This window comes from Rhinatrema bivittatum, chromosome 6 (genome assembly GCF_901001135.1).
Source record: "Rhinatrema bivittatum chromosome 6, aRhiBiv1.1, whole genome shotgun sequence".
NCBI classification, from domain to species: Eukaryota; Metazoa; Chordata; class Amphibia; order Gymnophiona; family Rhinatrematidae; genus Rhinatrema; species Rhinatrema bivittatum.
Genome location: NC_042620.1, coordinates 46489094 through 46506080, shown reverse-complemented (window position 1 = coordinate 46506080; position 16987 = coordinate 46489094). Strand labels below are relative to the sequence as shown.

Sequence of the window (16987 nt, the reverse complement as noted above, 5' to 3'; positions counted from 1 at the left end):
AACTGCTCACCACTTATTAAATTTTTCCTGACCAAATTATCAATTAACAAACCCATAATTATTCTTGGTGACTTCAACTTACACATAGACACTGCCCCCTACTTGCCTGGCTGCTCCTCAATCATTGATGCACTATCATCACTGAGTCTCAATCAAATTATCAATGGCCCTACGCACAAAGCAGGTCACACACTAGACCTAATCTTCATCAACACCAAACGGAGATAACAAAAATACCATGGTCAGACCACTCTATCATCCACACAAATCTATATTCAAATTATAAACTCACTAGAAGAAAAAACACAACCAAATCCTTCTCTTACCATCCACCTTTCTGCACTGAAACTCTTCAAGCAAATCTTCAAACTGAACAAATATAGACCTATCAAACACAGAAAACGCAACATCTTCCTGGATCACCATAACGAAAACCATAGCAGATAAGATAAATCCCATAATAATGAAAAGTATAAAAGAACCAAAAAATCAGAATCTCTGGTACAACAAAAACATCAGAGCAGCCAAACGGAAACTCAGAAAAACTGAGAAATTATGGAGAAAAAAACCAAACCACCACACTACTTAACGCATACAGAACACAACTAGCAGAATACAAAAAGCTCATCCATAAAACAAAAAGACTTCTACACCAAAAAAATAACCAAATACCAACAAAACCCTAAGATGCTCTTCAACATAGTAAAAAGCCTAACAAAATCATCGTACGACGATCAATCACATTCAACACCAAAGATCAATCGCAACGACTTCACAGACTTCTTTAATGAAAAAAAGAAAATCCTCATAAAGAACAACCTAAAAAATGACTCACAAGACCAGAAATTACCGAACATTCAAACAAAAACCTGGTCCAACTTTGAGACAGCATCTTCCTTAGAAATCCAAATGATCATTAAAAAAATGAACCCAGCTAAACACCCTATTGACACCATACCCATTACAACGATAAAAAATCTCGAACCATCAATAACCAAGATGTTAACTAAAATTGTAAACCTTTCCCTCATGGAAGGAAACTACCCAGAATGTCTAAAATCGGCAATCATCAAACCCATATTAAAAGAATAATCTAGATCCAGAAAACCCACTGAACTACTGACCCATATCAAACCTCCCCATTCATTGGGGCGGATTTTCAGAGCCCTGCTCGCCTAAATCCGCCCAAAACCGGGCGGATTTAGGCGAGCAGGGCCCTGCGCGCCGGTGAGCCTATTTTACATAGGCTCACCGGCGCGCGCAGAGCCCCGGGACTCGCGTAAGTCCCGGGGTTCTCCGAGGGGGGCGTGTCGGGGGCGGGCCCGGTCGTCACGGCGTTTAGGGGGCGTGTCGGCAGCGTTTTGGGGGCGGGTACGGGGCGTGGCTACGGGGCGTGGCTACGGCCCGGGGCGGTCCGGGGGCGTGGCCGCGCCCTCCGTACCCGCCCCCAGGTCGCGTCCCGGCGCGCAACAGGCCCGCTGGCGCGCGGGGATTTACTTCTCCCTCCGGGAGGCGTAAATCCCCGGAGAAAGGTAAGGGGGGGTGTAGACAGGGCCGGGCGGGTGGGTTAGGTAGAGGAAGGGAGGGGAAGGTGAGGGGAGGGCGTTAGAGGATTCCCTCCAAGGCCGCTCCAATTTCGGAGCGGCCTTGGAGGGAACGGGGGTAGGCTGCGTGGCTCGGCGCGCGCCGGCTATACAGAATTCATAGCCTTGCGCGCGCCGATCCAGGATTTTAGTGGATACGCACGGCTCCGCGCGTATCTACTAAAATCCAGCGTACTTTTGTTGGCGCCTGGAGCGCCAACAAAAGTACACCTATGCGCGCTATTTGAAAATCTACCCCATTGCCAAAATCATTGAGAAAGTTGTCCACACTCGGCTCACTGACCATCTAAATGAAAACAACATCCTCCTACCCGCTCAATTTGGCTTCAGAAAGCAACTGAAAACTGAAACCCTACTACTTGCAATGAACGACTTTGTACTCAAAGGTTTGAAAAAGGCTAAAGTTACCTTCTAATCCTACTCGACCTATCAGCAGCCTTTGATACAGTAAACCACTCTATCTTGATTAACCATCTATCTGAAATCGGAGCTAATAAAACAACCCTACAATGGTTCTCCTCGTACCTGTCACAAAGATCCTACCAAGTGCTACTTAATGATTCCCTCTCAAAGAAAATCAACCTAAACACTGGAGTTCCCCAAGGATCTACTCTATCAGTGACGCTCTTTAACATCTATCTGCTCCCATTATGCTACTTCCTTTCAAACCTGAATCTGACCCACTTCATCTATGCTGATGATATTCAAATATTAATCCCAATAAAAAAAAATCACTTGAAGAAACATAGAAATTAACAGCCACTTACCTAAACAGTATAAAGGAAAAACTAGCCAACCTAAAACTCATCCTCAACTTCGACAAGACTGAATTAATACTATTAGACAGAAAGAACAACTCTCCTCAAATACCACCACTCAACCTCATGAACCAAAATACGATAATATCTCCAATCAATCATGCCCGCAACCTCTGAGTAATAATTGACAGAGAACTTTCTTTCAAAAACCATATCTCAAAAAAATTAAAGACGGATATCAAAAGCTACTTACACTCCAGCATCTAAAACCTTTTCTTTCCAACAATGACTTCAGATCAGTCCTTCAATTACTAATTTTCTCCAACATAGATTACTGCAACTCTCTTTTCAACTTACCTCTAAATACCATTAGCCCACTCCAGATCCTGCAGAACGCAGCTGCAAGAATCCTCGCCAGATCAAAAAAGCATGACCACATCACTCCAACACTTATTTCACTTCACTGGCTACCAATAAGATACAGGATTGAATACTCCTAAAATCACCACCAACGCACTCAAATCAACTCACCTCAATCCAAAAAAGAGCAATCTCCCTTGGTAGCCCAAAACTCTGGAACTCACCAGCAACTGAGCTCAGAACTCAAGAAAACCTAAAAACCTTCAAAAAGGATCTAAAAACATGGTTGTTCAACAAAGCATACCAACTCACCCAATGAACAATACATCATCACCCTCCAATCCATCCTTAAGAATAAATGAAATTCATCACAACTATGTTTATAAATAAGAAGTGAAACATAAAACTGAACTATAACCTTGCATATGATACCCCCTATAATTAATAACAGTTTGTAACTTTGAAAAAGAAAACCTTTGAAACCCTGTTTAACCCCCCTTATCCCTGTAACCTTGTATTTTGTAAACCATTATGATGGCGTTATTTTAACGATCCCGAATGACTGTATATAAATCTCGTTAAATAAATAACATGCTGAATTTCCTTTTCTTTTTTTATTTTCTCTTTATGCATTTTACAAATTATAACAAAAATTCTTCTTGAACATGAAATACAGAGAAGTTAATTCTTATACTCTAAACAAAACTTCATAGATTAAAGAAATAAAAAGGCATTTTTCAACGTCTCTGTAATAAAGTCCACAAAGTGGGGGGTAGAAATTTACACAACTTCAAGAAATTTTAAGGAACCATCCTAAATATAACCAATTCAGGCTTAATAGATACAGAGACCTTATGACTATATAGGACTAGCAACATCAATGTTAGTTCTTACTGGAGTTACCACAGCCTTCCCTATCAAAAACTGGGTCAATTGTGGGGGGGATCATAAAATATATACGTATTATTACTGTACATAACTGTGCATTTGCACGGAAATTCCAAGAAAAATGCCCCCCCCCCCCAATATGCAAAACTTGTGATTTTAATAGCAAAAAGGCTTTCCTTCTCTTTTGTGTCTCGCGAGAGACATCTGGGAAAACTCTAATATTACATCCAAGAAAAACTTCATTTATATGACGCAAACACAGCCGCAAGAGCCAGTCTTTGTCATGGTCCAGTGCTAAAGATACGATTAGTGTCGCCAATTCAGCAACTGAGCTCTCCAAAAAATTAGAAATGTCCACAAGCTGATTTTGCCCAGCTGATTTTGCCCATTATTCATTCTTGTGTTTGCGCTTCTGTTCTTCTTGGTTTGGATACATAAAAGATCTTTGTAATCGGGGGTAAAGCCACCTCTTCAATTTTTAATATATCCAATAAATAGCGTTTAAACAAATCTCTTGGAGGAGTCAGAGGGACCTGGGGGAAATTTATGAACCTTAAATTTCTATTCTTACTCAGATTCTCCAGGTTTTCTATTTTTCTAGCAGTACTATTATCTTTAATCAGCATTTCTTGAGTTGTTTTTATTACATTTACCTGCTGTCTGTTAGTCACTATTTGGCTTTCCAACTCCACTGTAGTATGGTTCAGCACTTTGACTTTCTCTTCAAGCTGATTCATTTTAACAGTTAATGGATGAACAAGCTGTAAAATAGAGGATCGCATTTCGATGATGGTTTCCCATATAGTCTCTAATGTGAAGTTAGAAGGTCTTACCACCTCTGAGATATTCGATACAGAATTCTCTGTGGGCTCTCCATCTTGTTCCAACAGAGGAATTTCTGCTCCCACGCCGGTCTGTCCCTCGATGTTGCTTGGGCTTCCAGGAAGAGCCATTACCCCCTCCGATCCCTGCCGGGTCACGCCCTTCGATGCTTCGGTCGGCTGGCATTCCCGTCTGCTCTGGGGTCTCTCTCTCACCCGCTGGATTCCCCGGTGGCATCATATCAACGAGACTTAGAGGTGACATCGAGCCTGGGAGAGAGGGGGGGGCTCCTCTTCTCCTCCCCGCATCTCCAGCGGCTGCAGGTTCCCCGTATTTCCGTCTCTGCGCACGATGTGAGCGTCCATGGGTCCCGAGATTGGCGTTGACGACGAGGGTACTGCAGGGAAAGGTTCCCCTCGCAGTTTGTGCAGTCTCCCCATTAAGGTAATCAAAAAAAACCCAGCAGGACATATTGTATACAACTCAGGAGCTCAACAGCGCACTGCTCTACCAAGCGGCCATCTTAGATCCGCCCCCCTGAGTAATGTCAGAATTTCCTTTTCTAAGGGTATCCTTTGTGGATATTCTGTTTCTAACCATGTGCTTCTGAGCAACTGTCTGCTTCTCCCTCCTCCCAAGATCTAGTCTAAAAGCTGCTCTCTCCCTTTTGACTTGTTAGCACCAGCAGCCAGGTTCCATTTTTGTTAAGATGGAGTCCATCCCGCTGAAACAGGCTTCCTGCCTCCTAAAGGGTTCCCCAGTTCCTAATGAATCTTAAGTCTTCTTCCCTGCACTGTTGTCACATCCATGTACTGAGTTCCCTGGAGCTCACATTGCTTTCTGGGTCCTGCATGTGGAACCTGGAGCACTTCATACAATGCTATCCTGGACATTCTGGATTTTTAGTTCCTACTTAATAGCTTAGTTTATCTTCTAGCACCTTCCTATGTCACCGTTACCCACACAGACCACAGCAGTTGGTTCCTCCCCTCCACTGTCAAAATCCTATCTATGCAGTGCAGACGCATAGAACAGATCTTCACCAAATACAGAATAAAAGACCACAAATTACAAATGTGAGACAAAAACTGGAACGGAAACCCCATCTGCTGGAGACGGAGAATACTGGCAGACTGATGTCACTGTAGGGGTACATATACTGTGACATCAGGTTGCTCCGTCTCCATCTGTTGGTTGAGGTGCTTAACCCACTTGTTCTGGATTCATCTGACTGGACACTAAGAAATGGGCTTTGTCTATGGATCTATCTTTCACATTTCCCCGCTGATATTCAGCCCTTCTGTAGCATCCCATTAGACATTCAATACAGGATTTGCTGGATCTAAGCCTGTGGCTTTTAATGTACACAAAAATGTATTTTGTTAATATTCCTTTTTAACTGCATGCTAGACTCAATGCAAATCTGGTGTAGGAACTGTGTTTTCTGTGGTTGTATACATACCTTTCACAGTAATCCTGGAAAATTAAAAATTAAAATAAAATAAAAAGACTGCAGTCTTTAAAATGAGATGATGGGCTTCAGACGGGTGCAATTTCAGGATGGTGGAATTCTAAAAAACAAAATATAAAAGCCTATGAATTGTGTGTTAATCTTACAGAACACAGACCTTTAGATTCTGCAGGGCCTTAGAGAAGAGGAAAAAGTAGTGCCAAAATGCATCATGGCCCCTACATTAGGTTATACACAAGCAAATGCAAAGGTCCAGGGCAGTGCAAGAGCTAAAACAGAAAATGAAATACTTTCTTGTAAACAGCCCTTTCTGGCACTCTTTTAGATCTCCTTTGTCGTTTCCTTAAGAAGAAGAGGTGCTGGAGAGAAATACATTTTGCAGAAAAAAATGTTTATAAGTATTTTGCTTCAAGGTTCAATAGTTTATGCGAAATAGCCGAGAAAGTAGAAAAAAACAAACACTATTTTCTTAAGAATATGTAAAACAAAGTATGAATTCTGGATAGCAGCAATGCAATGATAAATCTTATTTTAAAAAATAAATCAGTTTTTTTTATTGGTTTTACAGTCTTAAAATGCAGCAGACAGCTAGCTTTAAATACATCAGATTTTTCTCCAGTCAAAAATCTAGTTCTGTAATTGTGCACTTGTGTTTTCACCGTTCATTAAAAGTGAGAAACATTTTGTAGAATCTGCTTCTACCATTTCAACGGACTCTAGTAGTAGAGCTACACACTGGGGCTTCTTCACTATTCCATTGCTACAGAACTACACAATCTACAATCTGCCCTCCTCTGCCCACTACCAATCCCTTCAGCCACTTAAGAACATAAGAACTTGCCATGCTGGGTCAGATCAAGGGTCCATCAAGCCCAGCATCCTATTTCCAACAGAGGCCAAAACCAGGCCACAAGAACCTGGCAATTACCCAAACACTAAGAAGATCCCATGCTACTGATGCAATTAATAGCAGTGCCTATTCCCTAAGTAAAATTGATTAATAACCATTAATGGACTTCTCCTCCAAGAACTTATCCAAACCTTTTTTGAACCCAGCTACACTAACTGCACTAACCACATCCTCTGGCAACAAATTCCAGAGCTTTATTTTCTATTATTCGAAAGTGAAAATAACAGAGTCACATCTACTCGTTCAAGACCTCTCATGATCTTAAAGACCTCTATCATATCTCCCCTCAGCCATCTCTTCTCCAAGCTGAACAGCCCTAACCTTTTCAGCCTTTCCTCATAGGGAAGCTGTTCCATCCCCTTTATCATTTTGGTTGCCCTTCTCTGTACCTTCTCCATCGCAACTATATCTTTTTTGAGATGCGGCGACCAGAATTGTACACAGTATTCAAGGTGTGGTCTCACCATGGAGTGATACAGAGGCATTATGACATTTTCCGTTCTATTAACCATTCCCTTCCTAATAATTCCTAACATTCTGTTTGCTTTTTTGACTGCTGCAGCACACTGAGCCGATGATTTTAAAGTATTATCCACTATGATGCCTAGATCTTTTTCCTGGGTGGTAGCTCCTAATATGGAACCTAACATCGTGTAACTACAGCAAGGGTTATTTTTCCCTATATGCAACACCTTGCACTTGTCCACATTAAATTTCATCTGCCATTTGGATGCCCAATTTTCCAGTCTTGCAAGGTCCTCCTGTAATGTATCACAGTCTGCTTGTGATTTAACTACTCTGAATAATTTTGTATCATCCGCAAATTTGATAACCTCACTCATCGTATTCCTTTCCAGATCATTTATATATATATGGCCTGCCACTGTTTCCTCTTCCATCAGTGCTACTCCTCCCATTCCTGCCACTACCTCCAAACCTTTCTGCCCTGCTGTTATTCTCATCACGGCTGCCTCCGGCTCGCACCCCTAGTGTTCCCACACAGAATGCCTCAAGTAGCCCTCTTTCCACCACTGAGCTGTGTGACCCTGCGTGGTCAAGAGGCTGACATGGAAGGGTGGCAGCAGTCAGGTGGCAATGAGGAAAGGAGAAGAGAGACCTGAATGGGGGGGGGGGGGGGAGAAGATAATGGACGGGAGGGAAGAGAGCGATCAAAGACACGGAGGGAAGGAGAGACTCCAAGAGAAGTGGAGGTAGTTGAGAGAAGAGCTATCTTTAGGAGAGGGAAAGAAGTTGTACTAAGAGTGTGACGCATGCAGAGACGGAGAACAAGAAGAATGAAAAAGAAAAAAAAAAGAGGAAACATGAGACTTGGACAAAGAAAAAAAAATGAAAACATTAAAAACGAGAGAGACGACATACAAGTTTTATTAAGGGAAAAAACATTTTTGAGTAGCACATGCAAATGTATAGTATGCAACAGAACTTTTGCTGAATAATCATCACAGAAAATAACCCTGTGCTGCAGGTGTGGAGGCGTAGGCTAGAGCAGCGGACTAAGTTCAAATCCTGCTGCCAGGCCTTGTGACCTTGAGCAAAGCCACTTCCCCCTCCACTGCCTCTGGGGACAGAGAAATACCTACGGTACCTGAATGCAACCCGCCCTGCGCTGCCACTGAAAAGGCGGGGGGCTAAGTAAACACCGCACTAGCTTTCTCACTATATTTACCTTGCATAATACAGATTTCTTTTTTTTAAATCATTAACTTATGGTCAATCATAACACCAAGAGGGCAATCTCCAAAGGCATTCCCAAGGTTAAATCTGCCTCCCGTCCCATCACTGCAGGATAGGAAGTGTGCCTGCTGTTTCACAACACACGTGCTTTTTTACCTGCAGGGGAAGAGGGAATGGGGGTTATGTCAAGGGAGGGACTTTCCAAAGCAGGTGCAAAGTCCATGGATACACTTTTGGGGCTCACCGGCAGATTTTCCCAAAGGGAATTCTAGAGGGAGTTCTCCTTAGAAAATGAGCTTTTGCAGGTCCTCTGGTTACTTTCAAGGGAAGACTTGAAAATTGCCTCCATCCATATACTACTTCTGTTACCTTGCTCAGCCTGCTTTATTATCATTTGAACAGTCATTTTCTTATGGCTTTCAAAATGTAAGGCTTTTGTTTAACTGGTAAACTTTGAGGACACGATGCTCCGCCCCTCCTGCTAACAACAGCGCAAGCCATCCTGAAGAGGTGGCACCCAGTGGTCTGAGGTGCCCTTTGAGGCTCCTTCCATCTGCCTTCATCCTGCTGTGATTCCCTTTGTGTCCAGTTGCTGACAATGTTGATATTGTTGAGGTCCCACCCCTCCTACTATCATCAGTGTGGGCTGTCCTGAATGGGGGGGGGGGGGAGGGTCACTCCTCAGGGACAGTTTGGGCCATCTATGCTATCCTTTTAGGAAGACTGCATTGTCCGTGGGGTGTTTTGAGGTTTGGCAAGGACTTTTGCATAGTGTTCGATTGCCCTGGCCATTAAGGTTTAGTATTTTGGTTTTATAATTGAAGTTTTGCATTATGCTCATAAAGACAGTAGCTTTCAAACTGGCGCGCAGGTGCTCATGTGCGCTTGTTCACCAGCCCACACCCAGGGACGTGGCCATTTTAAAATAGCCTGACCATGCGCACGTGTGTGCAATTTTAAGTGGACGCGTGTCTGTGAGCGTAAATGCCGCTTCTACCACGTAAGCGGGGGAATTTTAAAAGCCACGTGTGCTAATGTAATTGGCCATTTTCTCCAATTCATTCCCAGTTCACCAACTTAAGGGATAGGAATTCCAACCCCACCCCCCCCCCCTCCGCCTACCTTCCCCACTGTTAGCCTCGACTTTTAAAACCCTACTGATCTGCTTAGAATTTTTTGTGTTACAATTTACATGTCATCCATAGCAGAAGAAAAGTTACATGACTGGGGATCCCTGGCGCACAGTTGTGCGCCAAGTATTTACGGGCAAACTTCAAGTTAAAATGCCGGAACGCCCATGCTCCATCCACGCCCTGCCCATTTCTGGACCTTTTCATTTGTGCGCACAGCAAGTGCGTGCGTATCCGGGCGACTTTTAAAATTCACTCGGCATGCACCAGCCCGATATATTCACACATCCCCTAATTTCGGTACGTGTCAGGTTTTTAAAATTCACCTTAAGCTGTTTCATTCCTAGTGAGAGTAGGAAGTGAGAATTTGTCAGGGGTTAGGGTTTTTTGTTATTATTCCGTCTGAATTATGTATTGAAATATGCTGTTTTATATTTTTATGACTAGTATTAATATGTATATATGAACTGTATCAGGATATGCTGCATTTAATTTCATGCAAAAAAAATGTATTTCTTTATATGTTTTAAGCCCGTTTATAGGCAGTCCTATAAATCTGAAAGGGCAGGATATTAAAAGTCAAAATGAGATTAGATTGTAGCTACAAGAGATAAGTGTCCTGCCAAGATAAATGTATAAAGAAGCTGATAACATTTTCAATACCTCTTCGCCCACTCTATGACTAATGATAGACTTCTGAAGGTTGCAAACTAGAGATTGTGACTCTTACAACAGCTAAGCAAGTAGACATACAAGAACGGATGTACCAAATACTTTTCCCCATGCTTTCATACCAGAAGGAATGCTGGTACATAGCAATCAAAGGGCTTTAAATTCATTTCATTTCTCCTCCCTCCGTTGTTCTTCAGAGGCTTGTGAACACTTTCTATAATGCTGCTGAACTACATTCCAGCTGTCACAGTTGAGCATTTAGCACCAATATGTACTACAGAGAGATTCAGCAGTCAAAAAAGGCTTAGGCAAACAATTGTTGTTAGGAAAGGAAAACAAACAATGTATACATAAGCTTTATTTGCCAGACATTTCCACAGTACACCTCAGTACAAATGGAAAAAAAAGGGCTATCACTTGGGGACTGGAATATCAATATGCAAGAAAGCAAATACTTCAGCCTTTCATAAAATGCAATAAACTGCGTATGATAGCTTGTTTTGTCATCTGCCTTATAACATTAAAGGCCTGATTTTCAAAAGCATGTACACATTTAAACTGGTTTTACATGTGTAAATGCATTTTACCTGTTTAAGTGGGTGTTTGAAAATTGTTACATATACATGCCATTGAATTATCAATAGGTTTTTACCAGTATTATGTGCACTTAACATGGGTAAATGTCTTTTGAAAATTGCTAGGATAGTATATTACATTTGCATGTTTAATTCCTTTGAAAATTCCCCTGTAAGAATCTGATTCAATAGACTTTGCTAAGGAGACCGAGAACAGTAAAATGTAGCTTAGAAAATAAAGTAGATTGAATTTAGGGTTGGATGGATGGGAGAAATCGGGGGGGGGGGGGGGGGGGGGGGGTCAGGTAAGAAATCAGGGACTGCATGAACAGAAAAAGTGTAATGTTTAGGTCAATAAAAGTGGAATACATAGCTAAAGAAGTTTGACTACACTGGAATCTTAAGGATAGGGGCCTGCACAGTAAACTAAAAAGAAGAAATCTGATTTTTAAAAACTGAAAGAGAATGCAGACCACACTCCCACTATAAACAAATTATTCTGGAACACAGATAATTATTTTACAAGATAAAGACTAAAAGTCCTAAGATGGGAATCTAGCTTCCAGCAGAGAAAATTACACATTGAAGTTTTAAAATTCCATGCTTTCTGACTACTTAAAACTGTTTCAACTGCACATAAAGCTCTCTTGCCTGATAAAACAGCTTCCATGGCATCTAAAGGGCTGTACATAAATTACCAGTATCTAGAGGAGAAAAAAAAAAAGATGCGTGGATTATAAGGAAAAATAATAAAGACACATATTTGTATCCTTCCCTATAAAAAAATTTAACTATACTGCATAGCACATCACTTAAAGAAATGAAAACAAATTTATATTTATATAAGCAGCTCAAGAGTAGTAGTAATTTGAGTGTCCAACTTCATTCTCTGACATCTACAGACACTGTCAGACTTGCACAATGCAAGCATTAAGAGCAAAAGCTGTAAATTTGAGAGATTGAAATAGCATATCTTGGCTTTGGGGTGAGATTAATTAGGAGAGATCAGCTCGGACAGAGAGACATTTGGAGTCGCGGTCACACTCAATTACATACAAACATAGTGAGTCACAGCCATGCACTTACAGCACAGGCACACACACACACACCCATCACTTAGAGCCTGATTTTAAAAAGCATTTACACACTTAAAATTGGAGTTTACACATGTAAATAGGCTTTTGAAAATTGCTACAATACATGCCATTGAATTGTCCATAGGATATTCCCATGTAAGGGCACTATATGGGTGTAAATAGTTTTGGAAAATTGCTAGAATAGTATATTAATTTACATTACATTTAAAATTACCTGCAAAATGAGTCAGAAATACACACACACACACGTCATAGATATGCATTTACAGCACAAGCTCACATTCACAAACTGAGGCACAGTCACACAGGAGTCAGAGCCATACACTTCCCTTACAGCATAGTCACACGCACATAGGCATTCAGTTACACTTACTCCATCGCATGGACTCACAGTGCACGATTTGCACCACCTCATAGAAACTGGACTTTGCCAAATGTCCGTGACTAACTTGCCGCCGGGGAAGCTGCAGAAGAAGCCTGGGCCAGACGATAGGATGTCAGCTCCCAGAACGGAGTCCAAAGCTCGCGACCGGCCCCATCAGCCTCTGGGGCGAGGGTGAGGGCTTCAGGAGAGTGCCCGATCCTGCCCTGCGAGCGCGGCGGGAAGGGCCTGGATACGAGAGTCGCCCTGTACACAGAATCCGGGACGGAGGGGAGGGCCAGCCCTTCCCCAGCTAGTTCCGTGTTTTGATTTTTTTTTTTTTCCCCGGAAACGTCGCATTCGCACTCCTCCCTCCTCTCCTACCAGAACTGGTTTACGCCTGATGTCAGACGCAAGGGGCGGAGCTTCGGCATCCGTCGGCCTGGCTCGTCCTGCTTCTGTGACCTATCGTGTTGCCAGGTTGGGCTCCATTTTTCCCGGTTGTGCGAGTCGGGCTAGTTTTGGACTGGGCAGCTGACTGTCAGCGGCTCTCTGTGCTGTTTCGTCAGCTTTCTTTCTTTGCCTCGAGTAGCCAGCAGTCACAGAGTGATGACTCATTGGCAGCAGCCAATCAGAGGTGACAGAAACAGCAGGGTGGATGTAGAAGGCGGGGTTGCTGCAGAACGCGGAAGGAAGAGGAAGGGGCGTGCACCCTGCTTTTATCTTCGACTTGCTGCTGGCAGTTTTTGCGAAAATAGAACTGTTTGCTTTTATCGCCGAATCTACTATTGCTGCTGCTGCAGCAGCAGCTCGTAATCTCAGTACTAAACCTAAAGCTGTTTACTTCCTCGCTTTATCCTGCTGAAGCTTGGGAACTGAAGATAAAGGTAAGAGGCGAGAAGGGGTTTGTTTTTTTTTTTGGGGGGGGGGGGGGTTGCTTAATTGAGGAAAAAGAGTAACACGGAGGAATGGGTGGAAGACAAGAAAGTGGTAGAAATGGAGTTTGGGAGGAAAAAACGAGGATGTTGACTGCAAAAGAGGGCAAAGATGGTGGGGATACTGGTTTAGTATCAAAAATAGAATAAGCAGAGAAAGGTGGAGACAGGAAGGGAAGAAGGGTGAGGGGTAAGAGGCGTGTGGGACAAAGAGGAAAGGAGGGAGGAGCAAAGAAGAACTGGGCAGAGAGGAGTGTGGCGGACAAGAGAATGTTGGGGTGGGGGGAGGCAGAGAGGGAATATGAGGAGCAAAGAGGGAAGCAGAGCCAGGGCTAGCATTTTTGCTGCCCTGCATAAACAATTACTGGAGCGCTCTCTTCCCCCCCCCCCCCCCCCCATTTGTTGTCTGTCCTGGGCCTGCACAGAAAAGACCAGGTCCCTGTAGTGATCTAAACTATAAAAATTGAAATGGGTATGTATTAGATTGGAAGCCCTATGGGGACAGGGAAATACCCACATCACCTGAATGTAATCTGCTTTGATGTACACGTTGAAGTGCCAAAAAGTGGAATATAAAAATCTAAATAAATAAAATAAGTGGATAAGTATTGATTGTCTTTATTGTACTGTCTTCCTTGTATTGCTGTGCCAACTAGATCCCCCCCCCCCCCTTTAGGAGCCTTGTGTCAGAATAATTTATATATATACGTGTATGTATATTTTTATATATTGCATTTGTAATGGTATTATAAAAAACTTCTTTATAAATAAACTTTAAAAGCCTGACATTTGCCACCTGCAGTTGGAGAGAATGGAGATGCACAAACTTTCTCCTCTTTCTCATATATACACCTCTAACATTCATTCTGTCATTCATATTGTCACTCACACACCCTTCTTAACAAATCTCATACACATGCTCACCCATTCTCTCTCCCTGTGCGCTCTCTTCTTCACACAAGTGCGCACTACAGGATAGGCTCTCCTAGTACACTACCTCTTTGTTCTTAATTTGGATGCTGCCCCTCCTCCTGGTTCTGCAGCAGGATTCCCATTGCAGTGAGAAGTCTGATCCACCTAAAGGTCCTGTGAGAACAACCTGTAATCTGCTGGGCACCACAAGAGCCTTACACTAGCAGAAAAAAAAAAAAAACACCACCAGTACCAAGTAGCCATACTTTGCCTAGGCTGTTCCCCCCCCCCCCCCCCCCCCCCCCCCCCCCTTTCTCTTGGCATTGGAGAAACTCAAGTCATCTCATTGAAAAAGCAACACTGTCTTTGCTGCTTTTAGTCTCGCTATTGGCTGTGCAGGGGCGGCGAGTCAGTAGCAGGCACACCGAACCAGGAAAAAAGTAATGCTGCCAGGGGCCGCGTTTGCTGCTTATGCAGAAGCATCTTAAATCTGTTGGACCGCATGCTCATTGCTTATCACTCTGTGCTCCTCTTCAAAAGACATCAGCTCCAGGTGCAACATCCAAGCACCCTTTTGATCTTGCTGTGCTGGCCCATGAATGCAGTTGGACCCACTGGACTAAAGGTACAGACCATTGCCTGAAGGCTCTACACTGGGCCGATGCTGACTCTGCAGTGTGCTTCTGCTGTTGCCTTCCCCCTCCAAGCAGTGCCATCCCATGCAATTGCATGGAATGCATACCTGATAGTGCAGGGCCTGAAGGGGAGTAGGGGGTGAGATGCAGAGTCTGTTGGGCACATTGTGTGGGAGAAAAGGAAATTGGTAGAGGTGTGATGTCAGGGATGTATAGTTCCTATTGTTGCTTTTTTTTTATTGCTTTCTCTAACCCTCCTTCCCTGGCTCTCTTGCCCCTGGCCTCGTTCAAAACTTTGGTAAAGAATTTAGTTGCTGAGGAGCTATCTTACTCTATCGGGCATCACAATAAACTTTTCAAAGTTAGAGCTATTCCTGACTGGACTAAGAGCAATGCTGGAATGTCCTGTGTATAATGTAGTGAGGAATGGGTTTCAATATTTATTGTATGTATGCACCTGTTGACATAGTATAAATGCACAAGTTTTTATGTTTTAATACTTCAGAAAATAATTATTGAAAATACCATTTATGTTAGCTTTTTTGGTCCCCTGAAGATTGGATTACTTATGGGTTTGAGACTTCAGTTTTCCCTAGTTAACTGGGCTAGTTTTGGGCTATGTGTCTTACTTTGGGCTACAAACCCCATTTAAAATCTGGCACTTGTTTCAACTAAAATATCGGCGTGCCCAGGTGCGGTTAGAGAGCTGTGCAATCAACGGGATTGGGGAGGGGGTTAGGAACACGGTGTTTGTGAAAGGCAGCCGGGTTCTGTTCTGAATGTCCTAGTGACATTCAGGTTTAAAAATGGGATTATTTCTGAGTGTTGGTCTTGAAATTTATTCCCTCGAAGTAGAACCAGATTGTGTCTGAACTGCGATTTTTGCTGCTGTCAACTTGCCAGCTTTTCGAATCCTTTTTTTCTTTTTTTTTTTTTTGTAACGTATTTTCTGTTTGCAGTTCAGGTCTTCTCTTGTCTTTACTGTAGTCGTTCCTCTCTGCCTTCCTTGCTTATTTTGCAAGCTGATTTGTCCCTGCCCAGTCCTGCATGCCTTATATTTCTTAGCCCTCCTGCATTTTTACACCCATCCTTGCAGCCCTTTTTTATGGCAGACCTCACATGCATGGGACACACCCATTGTTGAAGAAGAAGCTTGCGGTGGCCTCCAAGCCTTTCCTCCCCTGTGAAGTCCTTGCTGTCTGGAGTTCTCCCCCTTGCACTGTGCTGGACTGCTTCAATTTCCACCAAATCCAGTTAAGCACACCCCTCCTGTAACTTTTCTCTTCCTCCTGTGTCTCTGCTTTATTCACAGTTGCCAGATATACCAAGCATTTTTTCCAACAACACAAAATGGGGGAAGATCTTTTGGCTTATGCATTCTGGGACAGGAAACCACTTCACTGTGGCAAGTGACTTGTGTAAATCATGCATTAATATATTCCTCTAATTACTTAGAAACAAGGGTCAACAAACAAGTTGTAGGACAGGTAAATATATTTTTGTTGGATTAATTTAATATATCTGTGACCAGGTTTCAAGATTTATCCTCCCTTCGGGCCAATGAAGATGCAGTTACTTACCTACGTTTGCCGTATAAAACAGAGATGAATACATGTTGAAAGTTTGTATTTTATGGAATGAGTACGTGTACATATTGATATGTGAAATGTACTGAAAAAATGGTTGAATTTGAACTTGAGCAAAATGAGATTTCTGCATGTGTTAGATTTATTTATAAGTATTTCAGGGTCTGCCTTTACCTAAAGCTTAGGGCCAAGGTGGATTATATAAAATAAGTCATTGAGTACATAAACAATGGATATATAAAGATGTGATAGTCTCTAAATATAGATAAGTGGGATACATTAAGTAGCATTAAGGAAATAGGTGCATTGGATATAAATTCCATATATTTAGTCAAGAAGTAAGTTAAATACTAGTTGGCTAGATCAGTATTTCCCATCTTTTTCAAGCCCAAAGTACACCTACACTAACCAAAATGTTATGTGGTACACCAAACTCCACTGATCAGGCAATACAGAAATGAAGAGAATTTATGTGGCCAAAAGGTAAGAGCTAAGGAAGTACTGAAAGCCTCACCAGTCTCTCTTCCAAACTTTAAAACAAATACTAAGTGAGTAGAGAACACATGGACTCCTTAC

General features: G+C 42.6%; 1 protein-coding gene across 1 annotated transcript in view; it reads right to left on the bottom strand.

Moving 5' to 3' along the window:
* The window catches only part of SLC35F5 (solute carrier family 35 member F5), a 122515-nt gene extending 110950 nt beyond the window's left edge, over positions 1–11565 (bottom strand). Inside the window, exons 1-2 of the mRNA XM_029605351.1 lie at positions 11537–11565; positions 5895–6003 (exon numbers count right to left, since the gene is read on the bottom strand). The gene's annotated coding sequence lies outside the window, so the exon portion shown is untranslated. The remainder of the gene's footprint in view (positions 1–5894; positions 6004–11536) is intronic.
* Positions 11566–16987: the final 5422 nt, after the last annotated feature.